We start from the raw sequence: 27,396 nt of genomic DNA, 5'->3' as shown, positions 1-27,396 counted from the left end.
TTTCTTAGTCTTGACTTCTATTTTTATTGTACCATGGTCCGAGCATGTCTTTGGTATTATTTCAGTTCTTTTGCATTTGCTGAGAATTGTTTTATGTCAAATTATGTGGTTAATTTTAGAGTATGTGCCATGTGGTGATGAGAAGAATGTATATTCTGTTGTTTTGGGGTGGAGAGTTCTGTAGAGGTCTATCAGATTCACTTGGTACAAGGTTGAGTTCAGGTCCTGAATATCTTTGTTAATTTTTTTGCCTGAATGATCTAATACTGTCACTGGAGTGTTGAAGTCTCCCATTATTATTGAGTGGGAGTCTATGTTTCTTTGTACATCTCTAAGAACTTGCTTTATAAATCTGGGTACTCATGTGTTGGGTGCATATATAATATATTTTTAAGATAGTTACGTCTTTGTGTTGAATTGAAACCTTTACCATTATGTAATGCCCCTCTTTGATCTTTGTTGGTTTGAAGTCTGTTTTGTCTGAAATTAAGATTGCTATCCCTGCCTTTTTCTGTTTTCCATTTGCTAGGTAGATTTTCCTCCATTCCTTCATTTTGAGCCCCTGGGTGTCCATGTGAAATAGGTCTTTTGAAGATAGCATAGCATTGGGTCTTGTGTTTGTTTGTTTGTTTTTAATCCAGCTTGCCAGTCTGTTCCTTCTAAGTGAGGCATTTATTTCATTTACATTCAAGGTTAGTATTGATATGTGTGGATTTGATTTTGTCATTTTGTTGTTAGCTGGTTATGATGTTGGCTTGTTTGTGTGGTTGCTTTATAGTGACACTTTCAACTTTTTTCCATCACAATGAAAATAATAAAAGCAACACACAGCTTTACAAAAACAAATTTTTATTAGAAAGCAGTAGAATCTGAGCAGGAAGACAGTACAAAGAATGTAAACGGTGTAAACATCACTACATTCAGCTCAACCTGATTGAATGCCGAAAGACAACTCTAAATGCTCTATGTGCCCTTACTAGCAAACTACATGAATTCTATTTTATACAGACAATACACTCTAATTTTGATTAGGTGAAAGTGTTTTATCAAAGTCAAACCCAGCGCCAAATACTGGCATCATCACAAACAACTATAAGAATGCTGCTATCCCTGCTAAAACTGGTTTGTTGAATAGCAGCATCACATTTACGATGAGTTAGTGTTGTACATTTGGCTTTATGAGGATCTTAAACTTCTGAATTTCAAACATAAAGTTTTCCAACTTGATTGCCCAATGTAAGCATCTTTTGCCAGAAATTCATAGAAAATCTCATGTACCAAATATCACACTGGCTACAATCAAATCACCTAAGAATAGTCACATTAGACTCACCAGGTTGAATTGTATCTATATCACCTTCCATTTTGCCAGGTTTCCAACACAACTGCATTTTCACAAGACTTAGAAAGTATCAAATCACCTAACCATCACACATGATCAACATAATTCCTGTGTATGTCTCTGATAGAAAAATCAGAAAATGGATTTTCTGAGAATTAAATGGCCTGTAAGTTTTACTTGGGTTATAATCATAAGATTTCCTAATTGAATTCATCATTCTCTTTGAATTGATCCAAAAAGTTTGAGTGATCCATACCACAGGACATTATTTTTTCACCCAAAAGATCACAACCAGCGCTTAGAACTTCAACTCTGTGCCCTTCTATGCTTCCAAATATTGCCACCAGTGTGTCCATTATTCTATAATCATAAAGCATGATCTTTACTTACTGACAGGAGTAGATTTGGATCTCTAGGGTGGAATTTCAGCTCATTGATAGCATTTCCGTGGCCAATATAGTGCTTTTTACACTGCGTTGTTGTGGGATTAATCATTCCAATTATGCTTCTATTGCTATCATAGGTCCATGCACAAGTGTAAAAGTTTCATCAGCATCAGCATCCACACAAGATTGCAACAACCGAATTTCTCCTTGTCAATGACATTCATACAAGGTAACTCTGTTGCTTCCTACAGTTGCAAACAGTAATGGATCTTCTTCTTTACTGTGCCAATTAAATTGAACTCCAAACAGTGGTTGGTTATGATGTTCCTTGAGACTATTTACACATTTGAAAGCACATTTGCATTTCTTTGACTTCCATTTTCCCTTTCCCCAACTTTGCCTTCCAGGTGCATTTGGCATGTTTGTGGGTATATCAGGGTGTTCAGTGATTGTACCACTTTCTACTGACAGCATCATCATTCTCCTCTCCAGAGAGGTGAGGGTTGCTGGTCTCGTCACTGCTCAGCTTCTGCTTCTTCACTGCAGGCATGTCTAATCCCACCAGCACAGTTGACATTTCCCTCTCTTTTTGGTTGTTTGAAGGACCTCCACACTGTTCTCCATAGTGGTTGCACTAATTTACATTGCCACCAACAGTGTACAAGAGTTCCCTTTTCTCCACACCCTCGCCTGCATTTGCTATTGCTTGTCTTTTGGATATAATCCGTTTTAACTGGGATTAGATGATATCTCATTGTAGTTTTGATTTGCATTTCTCTGATAATCGTGATGTTGAGCACCTTTTCATATGCCTGTTTGCCATTTGTACATCTTCTTTTGAGAAATGTCTATTCAAATCTTTTGCCCATTTTTTTTATCACATTATTAGACTTTTTCCTATAGACTTGTTTGAGCTCCTTATATATTCTGGTTACTAATGCCTTGTCAGATGGGTAGTTTGCAAATATTTTCTCCCATTTTGTGGGTTGTCTCTTCACTTTGCTGATTGTATCCTTTGCTATGCAGAAGCTTTTTAACTTGATGTGATCCCATTTGTCCATGTTTGCTTTGATTGCCTATGCTTGTGAGGTGTTGCTCAAGAAATCTTTGCCCAGACCAATGTCCTGGGAAAAGGACATTGTCCCCAATGTTTTTTTGTACTAGTTTCATAATTTAAGGTCTCAGACTGAAGTCTTTAATCCATGTTTATTTAATTAATCCATGTTTATTTTATTTTTGTATATGGCAAGAGAAAGGGTCCAGTTTCATTCTTCTGCATATGGATATCCAGTTTTCCCATCACCATGTATTGAAAAGACTGTCTTTTCCCCAGTGTATGTTCTTGACACTTTTGTCAAAAATGAGTTCACTGTAGGTGTATGGATTTGTTTCTAGTTTCTCTATTCTGCTCCATTGGTCTATGTGTCTGTTTTTATGCCAGTACCATGCTGTTATAGTTAATGTAGCTCTGTAGCATAATTTGAAGTAAGGTAATGTGATTCCTCCAGCTTTTTTCTTTTTGCTTAGGATAACTTTGGCTATTCTGAGTCTTTTGTGGTTCCATAAAAATTTTAGGATTTTCTTTTTTATTTCTGTGAAAAATGTCATTGGGATTACATTGAATCTATAGATTGCTCTGGGTACTATGAATATTTTAACAATATTGATTCTTCCAATCCATGAACATGGAATATTTTTCCATTTTTTGGTGTCTTCTTCAATGTCTTTCATCAGTGTTTTACAGTTTTCATTATAGACATCTTTTACTTCTTTGGTTAAATTAATTTCTAGGTTTTCAATTCTACGTGTGGCTATTGTAAATGCAATTGCTTTTTTGTTTCTTTTTCACATTGTTCCCTGTTGGCATATAGAAATCCTACTGATTTTTGTATGTTGATTGTGTATCCTACAACTTTAGTGAATTTATTTATCAGTTCTAATAGTCTTCTTGTGGAGTCTTTAGGTTTTTCCAAATATATGATCACATCATCAGCAAACAAGGATAATTTCATGTCTTCCTTGCCAATTTGGATGCCCTTTATATCTTTTTTTTGTCTGATTGCTGTAGCTAAGACTTCCAGTATTATGTTGAATAACAATGGTTACAGTAGGCATCCTTGGCATGTTCCAGATCTTAGAGGAAAGGCTTCCCATTTTTCCCCAAGCAGTATGGTCCTATCTGTGAGCTTGCCATATATGGTTTTTATTATGTTAAGTTCTCTCTATCCTCAGTTTTTTGAGGGTTTTTATTATGAAGGGATATTGAATTTTATTAAATGCTTTTTCAGCATCAATTGAAATGATCATTTTGTTTTTACCCATCATTTTGTTGATGCGATGTATCACATTAATTGATTTGCATATGTTGAACCATCTTGGCATCCCAGGGTCAAACCCCACTTGGTCATGGTATGTGATATTTCTAATGTATTGTTGAATTCGGCTTGCTAGTATTTTGTTGAGGACTTTTGCATCAATATTCTTCAGAGATATTGGGCTGTAATTTTCTTTATTTGATGTGTCTTTGCCTGGTTTTGGTATGAGGGTAATACTGGCCTTGTAGAATGAGTTTGGAAGAATTCCCTCCTCCTCCTCTATTTTTCAGAATAGTTTGAATAGGAGTGGTATTAATTCTTCTTTAAATGTTTGGTAAAATTCAGCAGTGAAGCCATCAGTTTCCAGGCTTTTTTTTTTTTTTTTTAACTGGGAGACTTTTTATTATAGCTTCAATCGCATTACTTGTTATTGGTCTGTTCAGGTTTTGTATTTCTTCATGGTTCAATCTTGATAGGTTGTATGTGTCTAGAAATGTGTCCATTTCTTCTAGATTTTCCAATTTATTGGCATACAGTAGCTCATAGTAGCCACTAATGATCCTTTGAATTTCTGCAGTATCAGATGTAATGTCTCCTTTTTCATTTCTGATTCTATTTACTTGGATCTTCTTTTTTTTTCTTAGTCTGGCTAAATGTTTGTCAATTTTGTTTAACGTTTCAAAAAATCAACTTTTGTTTCATTGATATTTTGTACTTTCTTAAAAATTTCAATTTTATTTATTTCTGCTCTGATCTTTATTTTTTATTTTCTTCTACTAATTTTGGGTTTGATTTGCTCTTGCTTTTCTAGTTCTTTAAGTTGCGTTATTAGATTGTCCATTTGAAATTTTTTCTCTTTGTTGATGTAGGCATTTTTAGCTATGAACTTCCCTCTTAGTACTGCTTTTGCTCTATGCCATAGGTTTTGGTATGTCGTGTTTGCATTATCATTTGTTTCAAAAATTTTTTCAATTTCCTTATTAACTTCTTCATTGACCCACTGGTCATTCACGAGCATATTGTTTAATTTCCATGTGCCTGTGTAGTTTCCAAAATTCCTCTCATTACTAATTTCTAGTTTTATTCCATTGTGGTCAGAGAAGACGCTTGATATTATTTCAATTTTTCTTTTAAGACAGGGTCTCACTATGTCACCCAGGCTGCAGTGCAACAGTGCAATCATGACTTACTGCAGCTTCAACTTCCCAGGCTCAGGTGATCTGCCCACCTCAGCCTCCCAGATAGTGCAGACTACAGGTGTGCACTATCACACCTGGCTAATTTTTTGCATTTCTTTGTAGATATGAGGTTTTGCTATGTTGTCCAGGCTTGTCTCAAACTCCTGAGCTCAAGTGATCTGAGTGCCTGGGCCTTCCAAAGTGCTGGGATTGCAGGTGTGTGTGACTGCACCTGGCCTATTTCTATTATTTTTTCAACATTTTATAACTTGTTTTGTGACCTAACATGGTGTATCCTTGAGAATGATCCATGTGCTGAGGAAAAGAATGTGTATTCTGCCTCCCTTGGATGAAATGTCCTGTAAATATCTATTAAATCCATTTGGTCTGTAGTGCAGATTGAGTCTGATGTGTCTTTGTTGATTTTCTATCTGGAAGATCTGTCCAGTGCTGAAAGTGGGGTGTTGAAATCTTCAGCTATTATTGTATTGGTGTCTATGTCTCTGTTTAGCTCTAATAATATTTGTTTTATATATCTGGGTGCTCCAGTGTTTTGTGCATATATATTTAAAAATTGTTATATTCTCTTGCTGAATTGACCCCTTTATCATTACATAGTGACCTTCTTTGTCCCTTCTTATAGTTTTCGCCTTAAAAGCTATTTTTTTCTGATATAAATAGAGCAACTCCTGCTCTTTCCCATGATTTTAAGCCCTTGATGGTAGTTGCTGCTGCTGCTGCCGCCGCTGCTGCTACCAGCCCTGCTCACTCTCTAGGTCACAAAGTAAATTGATAGGTCTTTAAGACTACACAGAAATCAAAGAGGTGGATCAGGGCCTATACGAGCTGAAAAGAAATGGCCTTGTCAGTGGGCAGCTTCCAGCTCATGTGTCTGGTTTTTGTTTTTGTTTTTGTTTTGATCCAGTCTGATTAGCAACAGAGCTGAAGCATGAAACTAGATCTTCCAATTTTAAATCCAGTTTTATATATGACAATAATTTTTGCATGGAGTTTATAATCTAGACCTGAAGACAATTCCCAAAAGAGTTATTAAAGTTATTTGACAGCTAGCATGGATAGGAATAGTGTATAACCATTCAGGATGAATACTTAGAAGAATAGCATTTATTTAGATAAGATTCAAAAAGTGTTACCTCTGTCTGAAAGTTAGCTTTGCTACTTTACAATCACATTTATACTCAGTTACCTGAATTGGATTGTGGGTTTGTATCTCTAGCCATTCCTTCCAGAGTCATCCTTTTCTTCATTATCCTGGGGATCTGTGACCTTCATCAACAGCAAGAGTAGACATGCCACTCACTTCAGAGTGGTTTCCATCACTAATGCTTCCAGTCTGGGATTGTCATGCTAATAATTACAATCTCGTGTACTTTAAGATTTATGAAGCACTTTTCAACATACATTTTCTTATTATATCCCAGAGTATTAGACACCTGAGTGGGGTCCAGGTAGAGTTTTTAGATTTAAATCCAGTTAGCAGATGAAGAAAATCAGAAGTGAGATAATTTTCTCAAGGTCCCACAGCAGTCAGTGGCTGAGCCACGATTGGAATTCACGTCCCCCAATTTTAAATCCTGTGCTCCTCTACCACCCTCATGAGAAGGTAGTACAGGTCCCTTGTCTCCTTGCATGGAGAGGTGTGCATGCACAACAATTTTGTCTATCCTTTGTCTCCACAATACTGTAATAGGTCTTTTCTGGGCTGCATTATGACTTTCATTGATCCTAAATGCTTATGACTTTATGGGTCTCTTCCTCCATAAAAATATAAAGTGCACCCACCACTGGAGCATCCAGATATATAAAAATATAAAACTTATGTTTTACTACTGCACTGTTATAAAGATGAATATGTTTTATTATATACTAAAACATTTTCTTTGAGGTAATAGTCCAAAGTTTTTCTTCTGATTTTAAAATAAATTAAGACATTTTCATGAGTTCCTAAAATTATTGTGGACACTAGGCTTTGTGCCTCCTGTTTTTAATGAAGAAGAGGGCCCTGGATATTTTTCTGGACAGAGTGAGGCAGTAAGAATAGGAAGACTTGCTAGAGCACTTCATAACCTGAAATTTCTGGACAACCTGAATCTCTGAAATCAATTAAGTGGTATAGAAAATTCTGGACATATGTAGAGGTGTGCATTTTTCTGAGGTAAGCATGCATAGTTTACATTAGATTCTTAAAGGGATCCATTTTCCAAAAACAGATTAAGAAAAAGGAGACCATCTATTGTAGTGAAGGTGTACTAAGGAATCCCATGCCAGGTCTTTTTGAGATAACTCATCCTCTGTATTTTTATGGACTATAGAGGCAGTTGCATAGGTTTAGATGCTCCTTGACTCAAGCATAGGTACTGCCCCCCCAATCCCCACCCCTCAACACACACGGTCAAATCTTGAACTCTGTCCTAACAGCCCTGAAAGATCGGTCAGGTGAAGAGAACTGTACCTTTGGAGTTAGTCTCCAGGATCCCAGGATTAAGCCTCAAGTCTATCCCTTTATCCACCAACTTCTAAGACTAGTGCTCTGGGTAAGGAAAAAATTCACCCTGAAGCACGAAAGATCCAAAGGCCATGTGCTTTGGCTGGGGACAGTGGATGATTGTTGGCAGAAGTAAGACATCGGGTGGTGTCACTTAAATGCCCTCAAGCCAGCCCTTGGCAACTTGTCCCAAATTTTTCAACAGAAAGCTCTGTCAACTGAAAGAGCCACAACACCCTTTACGAAGCTAATAAAGAGCTGCAAACATTGGCAGGAAGAGAACCCACCCACACACTGGCAAGAGCAACAGCAGTGATGAGAAGAGCCCTGCAAAGGCTAAAGAACATGGGTACAGAAGTGGCAGCTGCTAATCAGGACCAGCAGGAGGCCTAGAGGAGAGTGACTTTGATGCTAGTTGCAGAATGACATAATAATGCCCACCATTACAAGAAAGGGGTACAGCCTGGAGGGGTTGGGGGCCAGTAACTCTCCCATAGTGCAAGGGCTTAGAGCCCCACCCCCACCCACAACCCAATGGAATACCCACGTGAGAACAGCAGCAGTGGGAGCAGGCAACCCCGCAGGAAGAAGGATTTTATCACTGACATTGTTTAGGATGGCTAGCACATGATGAGCATGAAAAGCAGACAGACTTTGAGTCAGTTTTATTATTGTTTTTAAATTCACCACAGGCAGTGCCATCCTCTCCTCCTTATTGCCTGCACCTGGGGTGGAACTCTCCCACCACTCTCCCCCACTTGACACAACATTGCCCCAATCACTAGGGCCTGAGAAATAGTGGAGATGAAATTAGCCTCCTACTATCGACAGATTGCAAAATAACTCTGGCTCTCCTGGAAGGAAGGCCATCCATTTGTAGTTCTTCCCACATAGGCCCTAGGAAGCAAGTGGGCAAAGGCAGAAAATGTTAAGTCAAGTCTTGGATGGAGTGATGGCAGCCAGTATCCCACAGCTAGAGAGAATGCCTTTCTGTTCTACTCTTGTAGCTTGCTTCAAATACAAAGGGCATTGATCCATGTGGGCTGCAGAAAACACTTCCATATGGGCACAGTATTAGATGCTTGGGTCTTCAAGTGCTTAAAGTGAATGGGAAATGTACAGTAGGCCTTTCATAATGTACCATTCCAATTATCCCACCATTTTGGGGGCAGGGGGGTCCAGGATTGACCCGTCTTTTTACCCTAATTAAGATCTCACGTAGAAGTTTCTTCTAACTTGTGGGAGAAATACCTGCTTACCTTGTTTGCCTTTTTCTTCTATTAAAGCTGTATTCCCTCCTGTCTTTACACTGCTTTTCTGCTCTAGCCTCACCTTGGAAAGTTTCCTTTGCAGAGTCTATTTAAATGAATGCTGTGTCTCTTTCACTCATACACCAAAAACTTAGAAATCTGGACTTTTCATTTCAGAAGGATATTTGGGGGTGGGAGGGGAAATCTCATTAGCTTGTCAGTCAAATGTATGTTTGCAAACACTTGGTGCACATCAAACGATACAGACTTGGATAGGAAACAAATGTATTGTGCTCATTAAATTATTAGTATTATTATTTTTACGAAAAGGAATGCCTGAGAAAACAAATGCATTTGGGTGTGTTCAACTACTCTTAGTTTTATAATAGGATTTACTCTTTTCTTTTTAAAAATCCCTGTTCTTCAAACCTGTAAAAATAATAAATCGTTTATTTCCATGTCCAACTTGAGTCCCTAGTGTTTGATTACTGTTTCACCAAAAGGAAAATAAATACAATGTGTGCTATTAAAGTAATTCAGTGCAAATTGGGCATAACACAAAATTACATTATTAACAGCTGTTAAATGACTATAAAATGTAATTAGACACACTCAATTCACTACTCATGAACTGCACCTGATTTCTAAAATATCAGTTTAGAACTTTGATTATTCATGACAAAAGAGAACATACTTAGATTTCAGGTTTAAATTCCTGATAATGGATGTATTCCCCTATGACCTTTACTGGGATTCCAAATAAGAGGAGGAGGAAAGAGTTGTTTAAGCGCAGGAGGGGGATTGTGAGTTATCATGTGGGTGCCGGCAGGTTCCCACTGAATCCCTGCCAGCTGCAGTGAGGCATGAGTGCCTTGGTTAAATTTTAACTCTCTGCTTGCAAAGAAGCAACAAAGCCCAGCACAGATACTTCTATTCTAGATGTTTACGACTGTTGCTTTTCTTGACTCCTCAATTTCTTGGCTGCCTTTTCAATGTATCCTGTTAATTTGCTTAATAAAAGTAAATAAAATAATGCCAGCCAAAAAGTATGGGGATATTCATTATGCACTTTCCTCCTCCAAGGCAGGATGGAGGCAAGATGACATGATGTCCAATATATGCTTTGGGATCCCATGGGAACATAACTGGTTCTCATTGCAAACTCCTTACTCTAGTCACCCTGGCTTTTCCTACTCTGCCCCTACGTACCTTCTCAGTCTGATTTCCAGCTTCTCCCCTCTCTAGCCAAGGCTACCTGCTATTTACCCAAATGTGCCTTGGGTAGATTACTTTCCGCTTTTCATAGTCCTCTCTTTGCTTCAAGCTACAGTTCCACATGCACATTTCCTTCTTGGAGATTTAACTAACCCCCCAATGAGAGGTCCCCTTTTCTTCATCAGATCCCCTGGAGCCTCAGCCTGAGCCTCTTCTATGATAGTTGCTACACTGTTTTCTGATGAGAGGTTGGTATTGCACAGTGGTTTATAGTGTGGGCTCTGGAGTCAGACAAAACTGGGTTTCAATCTTGGTGCTTCTAATCTCTCGTGGTGTGATTATGAGAAAGTTGCATCACTTCTCTGAGCCTCAGTCTCATTATTTATAAAACGAACACAATAATAGTTTTATTTCCTCATTCTCAAATCATGAGGACATGAGAGTTTTAGAATTCAAAGATTTGGGGATTTTAAACGGTATAGTGCACATTTTGTATGCTACAAAACACCCCTCAGAAGGGATACTGCCTTGAAAGCAAACACCTTAGTACTTCTACAGTGAAACAACTGAATAAATTACACAAAGTAGGTTAAAATGAAAAAGAACCTCATGTCAGTTCAGGTCAGCTTTTACTGCCAAATTGGTTCTGGAAAAAACCATATGAATCAACTTTGAGTTTTTAAAAACTTTGTACTTTAGAATTGTAGATAAAAGACTGTGAACTTGTGAGGGTAAAATAAAATATGTGTAACACTTAACATAGTGCTGGCACATAATAAATGCTTAATGAAATTAAGCTGTTGTTACATGATCATTTGTGTACTTGGCTTTAACCCCTTATTGTCAGTGAGCTCTTGGAGAGGAAGAGGTTTTGTCTTAAACGGCCAACCCCATGCACTGAATTGTACTTTGTAGGTGCTCAATAAATGGTCTTTGGGAGAAAGTCATCATCACATTGCTTAAATACATTTCCAGTTACAGAAATGTAGAGCCTTGTAAATGGCTATAATCTAAAGATTAGATCTGAATTCCTCCAAATAAAGCTTACAGTCTGGGCCACCAAGAAGTAAAATATGTCAAAATAAAGTCACATGGATTTTCACAAGGAGAGTTACATTGCTTAGTCTCTCACAACAATCATGCAAACCTGACCAGCTTTCAGACAGACTGGGAAAAGAATGCATTTGGGGGCAAGCACACTATCCACAACCTAGCAGGAACCAAAGCAAGGGCAAGAGAGAGGTGTTTGACCCAGAGGTCATGTGAAGCCCGAGTGGGAACTGAGAGAAAGTAGCTGACTCCTGGGTGGGATGAGCACTTTGGTGGCATGAGTTGGTGGTCTGAGGGCATTCACCCTCCAAAGGCAACCAGCACAATCAAGACTAATTGGTCTTTGTTGGCAGCCTCAATGCAGTCCCCAATCTGAATAGGTCTCCTTCCGTCAGGCTGACACCCCTAGGAGGATTCAGCACTTGTGAGTAATTTGGCCAAGCCTAACTTGAAGTAATAAAACTTTTAGAGCCTTTCCAAAATCTTTCTACAGGAAAGAAAGATTCTGCAGGCAGATTAGAGGAGCTTTTCTTCCCTCAGCACAGGTACTGGCCTCAATGAACCCCATTTAAGATATTCATACAGATGAAGGGAGAATAGATCCCTAAGGAGAAAAATGAGCTGCCTTCTACACTGGTTGCGATATAGTTTATTGAATGGCAGGTCACTTCGCTTGGATGATCAGCCATTTGTCATATGTAACTGGAGGCCTCTGAGAAACAGTGACAGGGAATGTGAAAGGAATCAATGGGAGTTCTGGCCCAAGAGAAACATTTGCCAGCATGAATTCATTCATTAACTTCTCTAAACTCTGCTTTTGTCTTTTAGCCTCAAGGCCACTCCTGAGTTCAAGATGGTCTCAGTGTAGGAACTAGTCCTATTAACAGGCCATAGGGTCTGCCAAGAGCTAGCCAGTGCAGGGTCTTTGCTCCTGAAATACTTCCCACAAAGGCAGTCATATCAAAACAGGATCTTTAAGTACATGAGATGGGTTAGATTCACTTTGAAATGATGGTCTCATATCAAAAGATATGCCTGGAAAGTAACAAGCATGGATGCTGCTGTTTTAATTTCAACAAATGTATGTGAACCTATACAGCTCATAGGGGGTCTGGCCAGTTATCACAGTGATACTGACACTGTTGAAAGTATTTTTGAGACCCCTTTTTGGGGACTACCTTCAGAGTGTGCACTATATTCTTAAGAATCTCTTCAATGGTGACAAACCTATATCTTTGTGGGGTGAATTTCATTTTTGGAAAGAGCCATAAATTACCCCAAAGCAAAAGTCAAGTAGGTAGCCTAGGACATACCATTTAAACATAGAGTAATGCAACCATAAAAATGAAAGAAATAATGGCATTTGCAGCAGCCTGGATGGAGTTGGAGACCATTATGCTAAGTGAAGTAACTCAAGAATGGAAAACCATATATCATATGTTCTCACTTATAAGTAGGAGCCAAGCTATGAGGACGAAAAGGCATAAGAATGATATAATGGACTTTGGGGACTCAAGGAGAAGGGGGGAAGAAGGTGAGAAATAAAAGGCTACACATTTGGTGCAGTGTACACTGCTTGGGTGATGGGTGCACCAAAATCTCAGCAATCACCACTAAAGAACTAATCCATGTAACCAAAAACCACCTGTTCCCCAAAACATATTAAAATAAAAAAAAAACAAAAACAAAACTAAAAACATAATAAAAATAGAGAAATGAAGAAGCAATGCTTTTCTCACTGACTAATCCTAAAGGGAAAAGAATGAACTTTCACTGAGCACCTACCACATGCCAGTTACCTTTATAAAACCTAAATCTTACTTCATCTTTAAAATAACTGTCTTAAGGTATTAATACTCTCATGTATAAAATGGGGCTCAGAGAAGTCAAGTACCTTCAGCAAGGTCACACAGATCATTGGTGCAGAGCTGAGATTGATGGCCATTTCTTCCATTCGTCTGCAAGCCAGAGAGTGTTCTTTCTGTTATACCACACTGCCTTCTTTGAAGGTCATTAAAAGGATAAAAAAAGGGATCCTTCCCATCTTGATACACTCACAAAATTTCTTTCTCATTTTCACACCAAATAAAATAAAGTAGAAATACATATAAGTTATTTGTTTTGAGATAGGACAATGCCAGGAAAGTTAGGAATGAATCAGGCATTTGTAAATCAGATAACTTTAGATGCTGAAGAAGAGCTTTTTGTTTAAAGAAACCCTGGTAATTATTTGATAAATGTAATAATTCTGATGGAAATGACTTATTTTTCCTAGTTAACCTATATTTTAACTTCCAAGTACAACTGGCAGTGGTGGTGGCCCCCAGGGAGTTTACATTCTAGTGGGGTGGACAGAATCCCCCTACCTCAAAATCAAGTAAACAGATAAAAAAGGAAGCAACAGATACTTGCAAGTTCTAATGAGGTCTATGAAGAAAACAAGTAAAAGGCTGAAATAGAGAATAATAGGGGCATACCTACTTCAGGCCTCTCTAAGGCACATGAAGTGTGGGGCCAAGAGCATTCCAGACAGAGGAAACAGTGTGTGCAAAGGCCTCGAAGCCAAAAAGAGCTTGGTATGTTCAAGGAACAGAAAAAGGCCAAGATTATGGTGAATAAAGAGAAGTAGTGGCACCAGATGAGGTGGAAGGGAGGGTTAAAAGCAGATCGTAAAGAGTTTCCCAAACTGTGGTAAAGACTTTGAATCCCATTTTAGATAAAACTGGATGAGTTTAGGAAGAGCAATGACATGATGGATAGTCACTGAAGGTAGATCACTGGCTGCCATTGCGGAGACTGGATTGGAAGAAAGCAAAAGCAGAAGAGGGAGGGCCTCCACTGTAAGTGTAAAGGAAAGCGATGATAGTGACTGGGACTAGGGTGATAACGGTAGAGATGGTGAAAGGAGGCTGGACTTAGGATTCAAGGGACTTCTAATAAAATGGATGTGGGGACTGAGGAAAAGAAGAAGCCTAGGATGAATCATACATTTGGGGCTTGAATGACTTGGTGAATGGTGGTGCCAATCACTGAGCCAAGGAAGGCTGGAAAAGGAACAGTGTTTGGGGGCAAAAATCAACGTTCAATTTTGGACTTGCTAAGTTTGAAAAGCCTTTAGAAATATCTACATGGAGATGCCAGTTAGGCAGTTGGAGATGTGAATCTGGGCTAAAAACATAAATTTGGAGGTCATCAGCATATGTTGTTATCTATAGTCATGGACTTCATAAGATCACCCAGGGAGAATGTGTATATAGTAAAAAGAAGATGGAAACAGATTGAACTCTGGGGCTCCCCAACATTAAGAGGCTAAGCAGAGGAGGAGTCAGCAAAGGACACTGAGAAGGATATCATGTAGAAGGGAAAGGAGAGAGTGCTGATTTTTGACCTCCTAAAGTTCATGAATCTGAGGGCTCTAGGATAAGGGGAACTTGGTACTATCATCCACCATTACTGCAGTAGGACTTAGATGGTTCTTGTAAAGTCATGGTGTCTAGTTTCGTGCTTGATAATTAGTACTGGTTCCTGGCCTCAGGTTACTGGTCTTTGGGGTCAGCTCCTGTGTCAAATAACCTGCTGGTAGTACACTTTCTTGGTACCCTCGGCATTAGTAAACCAGCCCAGGAAGCTTCCTGGAGTGCCCACAGCAACACTGATGGGTGTAGTCAAAGCTACAGCCTTGGGACTTAGAGCCAGGCAAGACCAAGCACCTATAGGTAGCACAGAAAATCAGTATTCAAAAGACCCATAAGGCCTTGCCTTATAACCTCCTGGGGGAATTCATCATGTAATCTGATAAATTGTGTAATATTTATTTAATGTCCATCTCATGCCCTAAACATGCCCCCCTCAAAGCAGGAATTGTATTCTGGCTTGTTTCCCACTTTATCCCTTGTGCCTAGCATAGTGCCTGCTCATGCTAATTAACAGACTTACAAACCAGATCAGCAGTAGGGGATTGGTATGGGTTGATAAATGGGCTTATTGGAGCAAAGCCAAGTCTATGAGATTCCTGACTCCCAGAAACTACTACTACTGGGGGCTCTAGGCAGGCACCAGCCCCAGCAGCTCTGTAGGCAGTCAGAACACCTTTACTCATACAATATTTAACAAAAGAGAGGTGAGGCTATAGAGCTGAGACTGGGGGTTGCACTGTCATCATCAAGCCTGAATGTTTTCCAGTGGGTCTTAGCTTGTATACCCACATGGCATGAGGCTAGCTTTGCCAGTGTTAGAGCAGAGTCTACCATTGGCTGTCGACAACATGGTGAGTGTCTCTTAGTTGCTTGTGCTCCTTCACTGCTTCAAAATCAGCCCAGCTGGTATGGAGCAGGATCTGCTAGCCATCAGATGTAGCAAGTGTCAGCTTGCTTTGGATGTGTACACAGCAGTCCACGGGCTGGACACGGTTGCCCCCCTGCTAATGAGAGCAGCTCCTAAGGGTAGGGATTGCATGGGGGCCTATCTCAAAGCTGGATGTTCCAATGAAGGCCCACAAACTGTCCTCATTCCAGGGCAAGGCCTCTATTTGACAGCTGGGTCTCTGGCGCAGAGCAGCTGGTTATGGATTGTGTTGTAAAGGGGAGTAAGTCAACCTTGTGGGGTCTTTAAGGATCACTCCAAACACAGCCATAGAAATTATACTGGGAAAGGACATGAAATGAAAGGATTTATTATACTCACAGGCCCTAGAGACAGAAGGCATGGCACACCACACAGGGCCATATGGGAGGAGCTCCCAGGGAACAGGCTTGACCAAGAAGGTGGGGAACTGAGAAAGCAGGGACCTGTGGTCAAGTGCACTTATTGAGAGTCAGAGTAAGCAAAAGGTATGAGGGGATTTTACTGGTGCATCTGAATGTCTCTAGGTCCCAGTTGGGGGAGGGCGAGAAGGGGAACTTGTGGCAGGGCCCAGCCTTATCACACAGGTGTATATGGTCATCTGGGTGGGGTGCTCACAGTTGGTTTGTGGGGATGTTGAGGAATCAGGAAAATATGGAGTTTTTAAAAAATTTCCAATACATAAATTGAATGTGTCTCCCCGAAATTCATTTGTTGAAATCCTGATCCTCTATGTGAAGGTATTTGGAGATGGAGCCTTTGGGAGGTGATTAGGTAATAAGGGTGGAGCCCCTGTGAATGGGATGAGTGCCCTTATAAGAGAAACCCCAGAGAGCTCTCTTGTCCTCTTTTTCACCATGTGAGGACACAGCAAGAAGTTAGCAATCTGTAACCCAGAAGAGGGCCCTCACACAAATCCAACCATGCTGGCACCATGATCTCAGACTTCCAGCCTCTGCAACTGTGAGAAATAAGTTTCTGTTGTTTATTAGCCATGCAGTCTATGGCACTTCACTGTAGCAACCTGAGCTGACTAAGACACAGGTGGCAAACTCCTCCTTGACAGAGGTGATAAGTAGCTCCTGTGGGGCACTCACACAGCATGACAGATGCCAAGAATCCAGTTTGGCTTTCCTGTGGGCACTTTCTAGCTGCCTATGTGGAATTACCTGCCTCTACTGCCAGAACTACTTACAAAAACTAAAGTACAATTTGATCCATCAACACAAGAAATACTAGTTCCTAGGGGTCATCAAAGTATCTAAGTACATGAAGAATTTAGATAGCAGCACATAGTGGTTAAGAGCATGGGCTTTGGAGATAGACATAACTGGGTTCAAATCTTGATTCTACTATCAGTCAGGCAATGTGACCAGGCTACTTAACCTCTCTAGCATCAGTGACTTCATATTCAGTGGGATTATAGTAACACACACACATCTCCCAGTGTTGTTAAGAGGGTGAATGAGATCATGTATGTATAATTCTCAACATAGCACCTGCCACATAGTAAATGCTATAAAAAATGTAGCTATTACTATGATCAGAGCAGCAGTAGGCATAGTGGTCAGGAGCTAGTCTGGGGCCAGTCTGCTATGCTACAATCATGGCTCTGCCTCTTACTTTGTGAATTTGGGCAAGTCATTTAACGTTTCCAAGCCTCAGTTTTCCCATCTGTAAAGTAAGAGTAACAATTTTTCCTACCTCAATGAGTTGTTTGGGGATTAAATAAGAATGTATATTCCATGAGATTTTTGTAGGTGTGGCTGGATTTGGGGAAAATAAAACAAAATGACAGAAACAATTCAATGGAAAATAAGTTTGGGAGTCACTGCACACTATATATCCTTCTTAGAGAGTCACAATGCACCTAGGTGTATGACTAAAGGCTCTGGCAAGTCCTGCAGTAAAGCAACCCTATTATTGTTACATAATTCCATGTTTCTCCAAATTATAGAATCTACACCTCCTTTTCATGCTGCATATACTAACACCTGGTAAACCAGTACCCATGGGACACTTAGAACAGTGCTTGACACAATGTAATGTTTCAGTAAGTGTTAGCAATCAATATTGAATATTATGTATTAATTCCCTAAGAGGATGGTGCCACAGCTGAGGTGGGTGGCAGGGCTTTTGATTTTCTTTTTACTTTTTTTGGTTGAAAACCGATTTGTTATTATTAATATACTTTAAGTTCTGGAATACATGTGCAGAACGTGCTGGTGTGTTACATAGGTATACATGTGCCATGGTGGTTTGCTGTACCCATCAACCTGTCATCTACATTAGGTATTTCTCCTAATGCTATCCCTCCCCTTGCCCCCCACCCCCTGACAGGCCCCGGTGTGTGATGTTCCCCTCCCTGTGCCCATATGTTCTCATTGTTCAACTCCCACTTATGAGTGAGAACATGCGGAGTTTGGTTTCCTGTTCCTATGATAGCTTGCTGAGAATGATGGTTTTCAGCTTTATCCATGTCCCTGCAAAGGACATGAACTCATCCTTTTCTATATGGCTGCATAGTATTCCATGGTGCATATGTGCCACATTTTCTTTATCCAGTCTATCATTGATGGGCATTTGGGTTGGTTCCAAGTCTTTGCTATTGTGAATGGTGCCACAATAAACATACATGTACCTGTGTCTTTATAGTAGAATGATTTATAATCCTTTGGGTATATACCCAGTAACGGGATTGCTGGGTCAAATAGTATTTTTCTAGTTCTAGATCCTTGAGGAATCACCACACTGTCTTCCACATTGGTTGAACTAATTTACACTCCCACCAACAGTGTAAAAGAGTTCCTATTTGTCCACATCCTCTCCAGCATCTGTTGTTTCCTGACCTTTTAATGATCATAATTCTAACTGGCATGAGATGGTATCTCATTGTGGTTTTGGTTTGCATTTCTCTAATGACCAGTGATGATGAGCTTTTTTTCATATGTTTCTTGGCCACATAAATGTGTTTTTTTGAAAAGTGCCTGTTCATATCCTTTGCCCACTTTTTGATGGGTTTTTTTTTCTTGTAAATTTGTTTAAGCTCCTTGTAGATTCTGGATATTAGCCCTTTGTCAGATGGATAGATCGCAAAAATTTTCCCCCATTCTATACATTGCCTGTTCACTCTGATGGTAGTTTCTTTTGCTGTGCAGAAGCTCTTTAGTTTAATTAGATCCCATTTGTCAATTTTGGCTTTTGCTGTCATTGCTTTTGGTGTTTTAGTCATGAAGTCCTTGCCCATGCCTATGTCCTGAATGGTATTGCCTAGGTTTTCTTCTAGGGTCTTTATGGTTTTAGGTGTTACATTTAAATCTTTAATCCATCTTGAGTTAATTTTTGTATAAGGTATAAGGAAGGGGTCCAGTTTCAGTTTTCTGCATATGGCTAGCCAGTTTTCCCAACAGCATTTAATAAATAGGGAATCTTTTTCCCATTGCTTGTTTTTGTCAGGTTTGTCAAAGATCAGATGGCTGTAGATGTATGGTATTAATTCTGAGGGCTCTATTCTGTTCCATTGGTCTATATATCTGTTTTGGTACCAGTACCATGTTGTTTTGGTTACTGTAGCCTTGTAGTATAGTTTGAAGTCAGGTAGCGTGATGCCTCCAGCTTTGTTCTTTTTGCTTAGGGTTGTCTTGGCTATGCAGGCTCTTTTTTGGTTCCATATGAAATTTCAAGTAGTTTTTTCTAATTCTGTGAAGAAAGCCAATGGTAGCTTGATGGGAACAGCATTGCATCGGTAAATTACTTTGGGCAGTATGGCCATTTTCATGGTATTGATTCTTCCTATCCATGAGCATGGAATGTTTTTTCATTTGTTTGCATCCTCTCTTATTTCCTTGAGCTGTGGTTTGTAGTTCTCCTTGAAGAGGTCCTTCACATCCTTTGTAAGTTGGATTCCTAGGTATTTTATTCTCTTTGTAGCAATTGTGAATGGGAGTTCACTCATGATTTGGCTCTTTGTTTGTCTATTATTGGTGTATAGGAATGCTTGTGATTTTTGCATATTGATTTTATATCCTGAGACTTTCCTGAAGTTGCTTATCAGCTTAAGGAGTTTTTGGGCTGAGACAACGGGGCTTTCTAAATATACAATCATGTCGTCTGCAAAAAGAGATAATTTGACTTCCTCTCTTCCTATTTGAATACCCTTTATTTCTTTCTCTTGCCTGATTGCCCTGGCCAGAAGTTCCAATACTATGTTAAATAGGAGTGGTGAGCAAAGACATCCTTGTCTTGTACCTTTTTTTTGTTTTGTTTTGTTTGAGACAGAGTCTCACTCTGTTGCCCAGGCTGGAGTGCAGTGGCATGATCTTGGCTCACTCCAACCTCTGCCTCCCAGGTTCAAGCGACTCTCCTGCCTCAGCCTCCTGAGTACCTGGGACTATAGGCGTGCACAACCACACCCAGCCAATTTTTGTATTTTTTAGTAGAGACAGGGTTTCACCATGTTAACCAGGTTGGCCTTGAACTCCTGACCTCAGGTGATCTGCTTGCCTTGGCCTCCCAGAGTGCTGGGATTACAGGTGTAAGCCACCATGCCCAGCCACTGGGCCTTTGATTTTCTTGGCTTTGGTTTTCTCTAGCAGGCAGGGAACCCCAGGCTTCACAGCAGAGAGCAGATGGGGCTGTCTCAACTGATTATCCTTGTATATACTGCAATTAATGCATAGTGGACAACTACAGAAGTCAGATATAAAGCAAAGGCCTTGGAAGCGTATGCTTTGCTCCTTGACTATCTATTACTCAGGCTTTGTAGCACCAACAATTTGCATCCAAAGTCAAGAGAAAAGACAGAAAGGGTAGCAGTGCACCCTCCTCCAATTCCCACTTCAGTGCTTAAGCACATTCTTTCCTTCGCACCACCCCACTACACCCATACATACACATTGCACAGTAGCCTCACATCCTCACCCCAGCAGGAAAGGTAGTGAATATAGGAAGAGGGTGCCTACACAGAGAAAAAGCACTGGCCTGGGAGTCAGGAGATCTGGCTTTTACTCTGTCATGGCCACTAATAAGCCCCACAATCTTAGAGAAAACTCAAATGGAGACCACCTCTCTGGGCTCACACTTCAGACTTAATAAATTGAGAGACTGAACTGGATTATTTCAAAACTTCTTTCTAGCCCTAGCATTAACATTCAAAGTGAACAGAGATGATCATGTCCATTTTTTAGAATAGGAAACAGGTACAGAGTGATTAAGTGACTTTCCCAGGATTATACCAATGGTAAATGGTAGATCTGAACTGGAACAGGTCTCGACCTCCTGCCTTCCCACCACAGAGCTGCCATGATCTCCCTAGATCCCCCTGTGTTCTAAGAACCACAGACACAAAGTGTGGAAACAGGTAATTAGAAAACAAAACCAAAACGAGCAAGAAAAAATTAGAACATACACTCTGCCATTCTTAAGGGATCTTCTAAATGGCGCAATGGACTTTTTTTTTGGTGGGGGGCATCTCATGGTTGTTCATCTTTTCTATGTTTAGTCCTTTCTCATTCCTTCCTTTTTCTTTTCTGTTTTTTTTTAAAGGTTTTGAAAGGTAATCTATTGTAAAGCATCTTTCCCTTTTATTCGTGCTCAATTTTTTTTTTCATCATAATCATTCATTTTCCCGTTTACTGAGCACATCTTATTTATAACATTTATTTTAGGTTTGGGAGGTGCATGTGAAAGTTTGTAATATAGGTAAACTCATGTAATGGGGGTTTGTTGTGCAGATTATTTTGTGACCCAGGTATTAAACCTAGTACCGAACAGTTATTTTTTCTTTCTACTCCTCTCCCTCCTCCTACCCTCCACCCACAAGTAGACCCCAGTGTTTATTTTTCGCTTCTTTGTGTTCATGAGTTCTCATCATTTAGCTCCCAGTTGTAAGTGAGAACATGTGGGTATTTGGTTTTCTTTTCCTGCATTAATTTGCTAGGGATAATAGCCTCCAGTTCCATACATGTTCCCACAAAAGACATGATCTCATTCTTTCTTATGGCTGCATAGTATGCTATGGTGTATACGTACCACACTTCATCCAGTCTGTCATATGTGGGTATTCAGGTTGATTCCATGACTTTGGTATTGTGGATAGTGCTGCAATAAACATTTGCAGGCATGTGTCTTTATGGTAGAATGATTCATATTCTTCTGGGTATATACCCAGTAATGGGATTGCTGGGTCTAATGGTATTTCTGCTTTTAGCTTTTTGTGGAATCGCCATATTGCTTTCCACAATGGTGGAATTAATTTACACTTTACACTCCCACAAACAAGGTATATGTTCCCCTTTCTCTGCAACATAGCCAGTATTTTTTTTTTTTGATGGAGTTTTTGCTCTTGTCACCCAGGCTGGAGTACAATGGCATGATCTCGGCCCACTGCAACCTCTGCCTCCTGGGTTCAAATGAATCTCCTGCCTCAGCCTCCCGAGTAGCTGGGATTACATGCACCACCATGCCCGGCTAATTTTTGTATTTTTAGTAGAGACAGGGTTTCGCCATGTTGGCCAGGCTTGTCTCGAACTCCTGACCTCAGGTGATCCACTCGCCTCTGCCTCCCAAAGTGCTGGGATTACAGGCATGAGTCACCACACCCAGCCTTCTTATTTTTTAATTTTATAGTAATGGACATTCCGACTGGTGTGAGATGGTATCTCATTGCGGTTTTGATTTGCATTACTCTAATGATCAGTGATATTGAGCTTTTCTTCATACGCTTGTTGTCCACATGTATGTCTTCTTTTAAAAAGTGTCTGTTCATGTCCTTTGTCCACTTTTTAATGGGGTTGTTTTTCTCTTGTAAATTTGTTCCAATTCCTTGTAGATGCTGGATACTAGACCTTCGTCAGATGCATAGTTTGCAAATATTTTCTCCCATTCTGTAGGTTGTCTATTTACTCTGTTGATAGTTTCTTTTGCTGTGCAAAAGCTCTTAACTTTAATTAAATCTCATTTGTCAATTTTTGATTTTTGTTTCAAGTGCTTTTGGCATCTTCATTATGAAATCTTTGCTCGTTCCTATGTCCAGAATGGTATTGCTTAGGTTGTTTTCCAGGGTGTGGGGTTTTACATTAAGTCTTTAATCCATCTTGAGTTGATTTTTGTATATGGCATAAGGAAGGTGTCCAACTTCATCTTCTGCATCTGACTAGCCAGTTATCCGAGCACCATTTATTGAATAGGGAGTGTTTTCCCCATTGCTTGTTTTTGTCTGCTTCATCAAAGATCAGATGGCCATATGTGAGCAGCCTTGTTTCTGGGCTCTCTATTTTGTTCTATTGGTCTATGTGCCTGTTTTTGTACCAGTACCATGTAGTTTGACTACTGTAGCCCTGTAGTATTGTTTGAAGTCAGGCAACATGACACCTGTATCTTTGTGCTTCTTGCTTAGGATTGCCTTGGCCCATTCAGGCTCCCTTTCTTTTTCTTGAACGGCTCTATATGCTTTTCTTGCCTGTTACCTAATCTTCACTTATTTCCTAAGCTCCAAATTGGGGGAAAAACAAACAAACAAACAACAAAAAAAACCTTCATGCTGTTACAAGGTGTGTCTTTTGCCTGAGTTTTTGATATGGTTTGAATCTGTGTCCCTGCCCAAATCTCATGTCAAATTGTAACCCCAACTCTTGGAGGTGGGCCTGGTGGGAGGAGATTGAATCATGGGAGCAACCACCCCCATGAATGGTTTAACACCATCCCTCAGGTGTTATTCTCATGATAGTGAGTTCTTGTGAGATCTCATTGTTTAAAAGTGTGTAGCACCTCCCCCAACTTGCTCCTGCTCTGGTCACATAAGATGTGCCTGCTTCTCCTTCACCTTTCACCATGATTGTAAGTTTCCTGAGGCCTCCCCAGAAGCAGAAGCATCTATGCTTCTTGTACAGCCTGCAGAAATGTGAGCCCATTAAACTTCTTTTCTTTATAAATTACTCAGTCTCAGTTATTTCTTTATAGCAGTGCAAAAATGAACTAATACAGTTTTCCAACTGAAATTGGACCGCCTTTCTTTCTCTTCCTTCGAGAGACTCATTTTCTCTAATGTATTGGTTCTGAAACTTGACTGTACATTCAGAATCACCTAGAAGCTTTGGTTAAAAAAAAGAGAGAGAGAGAAAAAGATTGCCAGACCTCACCCCAGAGTTTCTGATTCAGTAAGTCTGGAGTGAAGCTGAAGATTTTGAATTTTTCGTAAGCTCCTAACTGGTGTTGATACTGCTGGTCCTGGAACTACTGCTTTAATGAGAGTTTAAACCTGCTATCTTCATGTTCCTACAATCACAATTTAGTGCCAATGGAAAGTTAGCCATGAATAGCCCTTGCTCTAAAGAGACCTTTTGTTTAAATCAGAAACAAACAAAAAATGCTGTTTGTTTGGGGTAAAGCTCATCCAAAAGTAATTTGCTTTGATTGTGCTGATTGACAAGTGTCATTTTTCATGGCTTATTACTAATTCCAAAGCTTGTGAGTAAACTGAAGGTTCAATAATGAGCCAATGATGGCATGAATAATCACAGCCTTATTTATGAGTAATGACAACTAGGAAAGCTTCCTGTGACATTTTTCTACTCTCTGATCAAGAATACTTCTTGTTTGGTTTATAGTTTGCATCCAGAGGAAACTGACAGAGGGTTGACCTGGTGTGTGTGGAAAAACATTAATTTGGGAATCAAGGAAAACAAGGTTTAGTCCTGGCTCTGCCATTGACTAGTTGAACGACCAGCTTCTTTCCCTCTCTGGGCCCTAGACTTACAGATGTAAAATGAACTTACTGGAAATATATATTTCATGCAGATTTTAAGATGTGAAGCCAGTTTGGGAGGAAAAAACCCAACCAAACAGTTCAATAGTAAAATATGTTCTGGAATCACTCCATTCTATATGCCCTTCTTAGAATGTCACACTATTCCCTGATATATCTCTTAGTCCGTTTTATGTTGCTGTAACAAAATACTACAGGCTGGGTAATTTATAATGAACAGGAATTTAATTGGCTCATGGTTCTGGAGGCTGGGAAGTCCCACAACAGGTCATTTGCAAACTGGAGGCCAGGGGTTACTGCTAACATGGCTCAGTCCAAGTCCAAAAGCCTCAGAACTAGGAAAGCTGATGGTGTAACTCTTAGTATGAAGCCAAGGGCCTGAGAACCTGTGGGGCTGGCATCTAGCAAAAGCCTTCTTGCTTCCTCATTCTATGCTAGAAGGCAGAGAGGCAAAAGAGGGTGAGATAAAGGGACAAAATAAAGACCAAAATTGTCCTTTTATAATGAACACACTCATGTGATAACAAACCCACTCCCAGGATAACAGCATTAATCCATTCATGAGGGCAGTGCCCCACCTCCCAACAGTGCTGCGCTAACGACCAATTTCTCTACACATGAACTTTGTGGGGGCACATTCAAACCATGGCAGCACATTATAAAGGCTCTGAGAAGTCCTGCAGTAGCACAACCCTTTAGTGTTTTTTAACTAAAGTATATGACCATGACACACATCTTAATGCTACTAATACCTCATAGACCAGTATTCCAAAGGCAGCAAACATCCCAGGATGATCTACAAGGGCTCTTCCAACTTGAAATGCACTGAGTCTGGGACGTGGCTCTCAAGAATTGCAACTGACATCACAGGGATTGTGTAATGCCTGTGATTTAGGGAAAGCAGAAGCTCATACCACCAATCCAGGTTATTTTTTATCTTCTTATTTTCAAGACAGGGTCTTGCTCAATCACCCAAGCTGGAGTGCAGTGGTATGATCATAGCTCACTGCAGCCTTGAACTCCTGGGCTCAAGCGATCCTCCCACATCAGCTTCCTGAGTAGCTGGGACTACAGGTGTGCATTACCACACCCAGCTAATTAAAAAAATTTTTTAAGATGGAGTCTTGCTACATTTCCCAGAATGGTCTCAAACTCCTGACCTCAAGCAATCCTGCAGCCTCAGTTCAGGGTTCTTTTAGTGTTTGGTAGTTAGGCAAAACCTCCTGAAGGCATGAGCACTTCACCACTGTGAGAACTATGCCTGTATTTACATGTGTGCTGGTTTCCACATGTCAAGATGCTGCACTCACTTTCTTGGGCCTTTAAGAAGGGTCTCAGGCTCCCACTTTACTAGGTATTGAAGATGGCTGAGGTACTTCCTCCTGGTAAACTGCGCTTTTGCTGTGACCTCCTTTAAATTACTGGTGGTTTTCTCACTCACTCTCCACTATTTCTGTGGTTTCCATAGATCCCTCAACCCCATACAATGTCAATTTCCCCTGCATAAGTGGCTTTAATGTTTTATCTAGCTGATCTCTTAAAAGCACCACCATGTCTACTAGTTACAGGTGTAGGTTGAAATTCCAGAGTGGGGAATGTCACGTATGTACAATCTTCTATAACTACATATCACTTTTCAATGTAGTGTCTCACAATATGCTGTCAGTTTGGGGAAGGATTTTTATTAATGTATGTTTGACAGGTAAGGAAACTGATGCCCAAAATGGGCTAGTGATTTTTCACAGATTATAGAGTCAGTGAATACCAGAGCTAGAACCTGAGCCCAAATCTTTTCACTCCCAAGCTCATATTTTTGCCTTTGAGAAAGTGCCCATAGAAAGCATTTTGCTTACTTGCATGGATTCGTTGGTAGTGGATGTGTGAAATTCTGTATCAAGGATTCAGAGGCTGGGACTAGAATCAGCTTTAAAAAAAAAAGTATTGTGATCAATCAATCCTGAATGTAGTTTGGAGTAGAAGTCAGAGGGGCATGGGAAATTGGGCTATATTTGTGGTCCCTGAGGTATGCAAAACCTTACTTCTTGTCTTATTGATATTGTGTCAAGCACTTTTAAATATTTTGAAATTATGACACCCCAAACTATAATTTATTTTCTTTGAGGCTTAAATTAATAGAGTACTAGAAGTGAAAAGAATTCCTTAGATAACCTAGTTCAATATTGAGGACGATGCTGCCCAATATGGTGGCCACCGGCCATATGTCACTCTTGAGCTCTTGAAATGGGGCTAGTCTAAATTGAGATGTGCTTTAAGTATAAAATAATATTGGATTTAAATAATCTATATAAAGAAGGAAAACTATCACTAATAATTTTTTCTATTGATTACATATTAGATGATAGTAATTGGGGTACATTGGGTTAAATACACCATTAAAATTAATTTCATCTGTTTCTTTTTACTTATTTTTAAAGTCTCTACCAGAAAATCTACAATTTTATATGTAGTTCGCATTATATATTTTGATTAAATAGTGGCATCTGTCACTTGTTTTTGTGAATAAAGTTTTATTGGAAAACAGCCATGCCCATTCATTTACATATTTTTCATGGTTGTTTTCATGCTGCAATGGTAAAGTTGAGCAGTTGTGACAGATCATATGTCGAATTATTTACTATCTGGACCTTTCCAAGATAAAGTTTGCATACCCCTGATCTAGAATCACAATCTTTGTGTGTTTATTATTTGCGAGGTACCATATGAAGCTCTTCACATGGATGAGTTCATTTAATTCATACAACCACTCTGAGAGGGGTTCAATTATTTTCCCCATTTTATATGAGAAAATTGAGACCCTAACTAACTCAACCAAGTCCACAGATCTAGTAAATCCTAGGAGCAAGCCTTGAAACTCAGCTCTGTCTGACTCTAAAGCTTGTACCCTTAATCATCACACCATTTTGCCTCCCTGTAAAGGTATGGCTTCTTTCTCTCCTTAAGCTTACATTTATGAATTGATGCTGCCTTCCACTTCCCTTTGGAGCCCTGCTGTCACTTAGCCTGATTGATAAAATGTATTTTGCTCTTA

At 39.8% G+C, this 27,396-nt stretch overlaps 1 pseudogene; it reads right to left on the bottom strand.

The window, feature by feature from the left end:
* Positions 1 to 1,052: 1,052 nt before the first annotated feature.
* LOC101132329 (polycomb protein EED-like) overlaps positions 1,053 to 27,396 on the bottom strand; it is a 140,698-nt pseudogene continuing 114,354 nt past the window's right edge.

This window comes from Gorilla gorilla, chromosome X (assembly GCF_029281585.2).
Source record: "Gorilla gorilla gorilla isolate KB3781 chromosome X, NHGRI_mGorGor1-v2.1_pri, whole genome shotgun sequence".
Classification (NCBI taxonomy): domain Eukaryota; kingdom Metazoa; phylum Chordata; class Mammalia; order Primates; family Hominidae; genus Gorilla; species Gorilla gorilla.
This window is presented reverse-complemented; position numbering and strand designations above follow the sequence as displayed.